Source organism: Astatotilapia calliptera, chromosome 7 (assembly GCF_964374335.1).
Source record: "Astatotilapia calliptera chromosome 7, fAstCal68.1, whole genome shotgun sequence".
NCBI lineage: Eukaryota > Metazoa > Chordata > Actinopteri > Cichliformes > Cichlidae > Astatotilapia > Astatotilapia calliptera.
This window is the reverse complement of record NC_137428.1, coordinates 56,708,491-56,712,146: the sequence shown is the minus strand read 5'-3', so window position 1 is coordinate 56,712,146 and position 3,656 is coordinate 56,708,491. Positions and strand designations below refer to the sequence as shown.

Sequence of the window (3,656 nt, the reverse complement as noted above, 5' to 3'; positions counted from 1 at the left end):
TACATAAGGCGCACTGTTGATTTTTGAGAAAATTAAAGCATTTGAAGTGTGCCTTAAAGTCCGAAAAATACGGTAGGTACAGGACTGATACATCGTGATGGACACAATCTTTAACTGAGTGGTTTACTGAGATTATAGCAAATGTACAGGTGCTAAAGCTCCCACCTGTTTGCAGAGCACTGGCCAGCTAATGCCCATACTACTTCATGCTCAGGTATTTATATATGATGTGTTGCGTAGAGCTATTTTTCACTTTTACCCACAAACACTGACTCTCATTGAAAAACAGAGATCTAAGGTGTTTAAATTTGTCTTTAGGAAATGCACTGACTGCAATCAGACTCATGTGTCCTGAAGTCTCTCTGCCACTGAGGAAAATTATTCATTTTAGGGTTGTAAAATTGCACTTATTCATGTAAAAGCCATAAAAATTTGAAACATTAGGTTCTTTATACAATTTTCTACCAAAATTTCCCATAATTAATTTTTTTTTAAATTATTTTTAAATCAACCTGCTTAGAAAAAGACATAACTGCAATTGTCAAGCATGGATCTTCTCTTTTATGGAGCATAGTTTCTGACTGTCAAGTGACAGTTATAATTACACATGAGACTAAATAGTGCTCTTATTGAGTGTGAAGTGATAGCAGTGAATGGGGAGAGAATACTGATGTTCCAGCAGTTCCTGACACCCCTTTTCCTTTGTTCAAGTCCCTCCTTTATTTGCCTATGGCTGCCCCCTCCCCTTTGTGGCGAAGCAAGCTCATTGGAGGACAGCAAAGTCACGGGTTGGCGATCATTACCACCGCGTGATAGATTCTAACTGTTGCTAAGGTGTTTTGAATGGTTAGTTGACCATTCTACTAGTCCATTTGCTCTCCATCTTCACCTGCTGAATGCTCGATGACGGCATGGGATGTGTTAAAAGTGTGAAATCTCAGCATTACTCAGTTTCTCATCAGTGAACCAGACAGTCTTCGCTGTCACTGTCTGGGGTGTTGATGGTTTCAGGCAACATTTGTTGCTGAGGCTTGACCCGCATTGTGTTGGATTGCTTTATATTGAATGCCTGTTAAATCCTCTGCCAAGAGAAATTTGGCAAAGATTCATGCTGTCTGCAGATAGGCCTCTTTAGAAATGGAGCTTTATAAAAACGCAGGTTCACCCTCAGTTCAGAGCTCATGTAGAGGAAAATCTATTTCAGTACTGCAGACTGAGCAGATCACTCAAGGCAGGAGTCAGAGGAGCTCCCTTTAAACACAGTTATGTCTTCATGCAGTAACTAAAATATTGTATTTATTAAAGTCAAATTATTAATTTTCTTATATAATTTGAATTTGTTACATATTCCTGTCCATGTCTATGTAAACTGTAGTTAAATTAATGTTTTGTTTTTTCCACAATTCAAAAACGCCTCTGTGAGAATATCATTTTTTGTTGAAAATAAATCTTACCATAAAAAAGTGTTCAGTTATGTCACAAATGAGAGTTAAACAACTATAGAATTATAGAAGCATGCATCTAATTTTAAATATATCTATATTTCTGCAGTGATGATGGAAGATGGCAGTTTCATTCCTTCCATCATTAACACCCCTACAGCTTTTCCACCTACTGCTTGGAGCTGATCCAGGTGAGTTCACCCATTCAAAGTCAGTGTTAACATACCAAAACGGCAAAAAGAAAAAAACGAGAGTTCAGTGCATTACTGCACGGCTCAGAAGGTGACAATGTTTTTGCATCCCTTTTGTCACCCCATTGCCCCTCCAACTGCCAACTGATTTGTATGACAGGCCCTTACACTCGAACGCCATCAGCACTTTTCTCCCGCTACACTCCCTACCTGTCTGCTCTACTACCCCCCTTCTGAAACTCTAGTTTAAATTTAGGCTCACCTCAGACCACACACCATCATTATGTCTGACTGCAGAGAGGAGATGAGAGCCGCTGGCCCTGTCTGTGATTCTGGGGGAGCTCATCATGCCGGCTTCACGGTGCAGCATCAGGCAGAGCTGCGCGGGACTGTTGGTATTGAGCAGGGAGGAGCGCCCCGGGCAAAATCCATCAAAAAGGAGCTGTTTGCACTGTGGGAATAGACATGAATAATCCATGCTTTCTTTACCATTTCCTCAGTAACTGTGTGTATCCCATTACATTCTCAGTTGCCTTTTCTTCAAATAGCCTAACATTGTGTTTGTATTAGCGTTTTTAGTGAATAGTGATATTTTTTAAGTATGAAGAATTTATCCACATATTTTTTGGGGGCAGCTGACTTAAGTATATGACAGGGGGAAAAAAGGAAAGAAAAAACAGTTTTATCATACTGATATCAAGAAGTCATCAGGCTTAACAAAAAGAAATGATTTGGGAATATATAAAACATCTAAAAACTGAAGCAAGTGTCACTAAAAGTATCAATAATTTCAGCTTTAAATAACAACTTTCAATTTTTTGTTTTTCTAAGCACATTTCCACCATTTACATGCCAATAAAGTGTTATTTAAGTGTTATTATGGTGCTATTAAGGTTTGAATGAAGTTGAATATGAGTTTGAATATGTTTTGTGTGATCAGGACTTTTGTTGTTTTGATCTTGGAACATATTTACTATAAAAGTATTAACATAAAAATACTGTATTATTTTATTTATATATATTATTTTTTATTGTATAGGTGCACTTCCTTTTATAGTGGTAACATGGAAATCCACACAATTTAGAATAAGTTACAGAAATTATCCCATAGCTTCTTTCTTCTTCTTCTTTTTTTTATTTGCAATTCTATATTGTGGTAATATAAACAAACCAAGATAGCAATACTGATGTTTAAGTTTTCCTCCCCTGTGGAATAAACATGATGAGTTAACAGACTCACCAGGTTTCAGGTTAAAATAGAAAAGCTAAAGCTGATGAACACGCTGTGCAAAGAACAGGCTTTGGGGGCTCTCTAGTTTTCAGATTTTTACAATGGTCATAAACATTGATTTGTGCAGCATTATTAACGGAGGGCACTCTTGAGACCTCTGAACCATAATTACTGTTTTTTCAGGGTTTTTTAATCCTTCAACGGCAAATGTTAGCACTGTACTATTTCTCAATGCTATTTCTTCCTAGATGAGTTATGCAGTGAATGCTTCCTGTAAGGAGATCTCATTCTTGGATTATAATTTAACAGACTACTGCCTCACTGTGGCAGTAACTGTGGCAGTAACACTGCTGTGCTCAAGTGCCATACTGTGCTTGTTTCCTTCCTTTTTACCATTTTCCACTTAAGGTCTTTAGTGTTCAGTAAAGTCACTGATCTTTGCAGCTGCCTCGTCCCTCCTTCTCTGTTTTTGAGGTGAGCACACCTTTCTCCATCCAAAATGAGGTATCTATTAGTAGATAAATGGATAAATCCCCTGGCGGTGATGAATATCCAGTGAGATGTGAGGAAGAGTTTATGGGCTCTGGACCTGAGCAATTATATTGTCGGCAAATCATTTTGCTTTAATTAGATCTTAGAATATCTGATAAGATACCTCATGCCAGTTTTACTTTGTCACAGTTCTGTGCAAGCGAGATGAAAAAGATAGAAATGCTATCAAGCAAACTGAGAATTTGATTTTAAGTGAATAATTCAATTGATCTTCAGCCCACCTGGTGGTATTGCATTGCA

General features: G+C 37.7%; 1 long non-coding RNA gene across 1 annotated transcript; it reads left to right on the top strand.

Moving 5' to 3' along the window:
- The first annotated feature begins 1,549 nt into the window (after positions 1–1,549).
- On the top strand, positions 1,550–2,629 carry LOC145429811 (uncharacterized). Its single transcript, XR_013910145.1, has 2 exons — positions 1,550–1,633; positions 1,931–2,629. It is a non-coding gene; the product is annotated as an uncharacterized LOC145429811 (long non-coding RNA).
- The last annotated feature ends 1,027 nt before the right edge of the window (positions 2,630–3,656 follow it).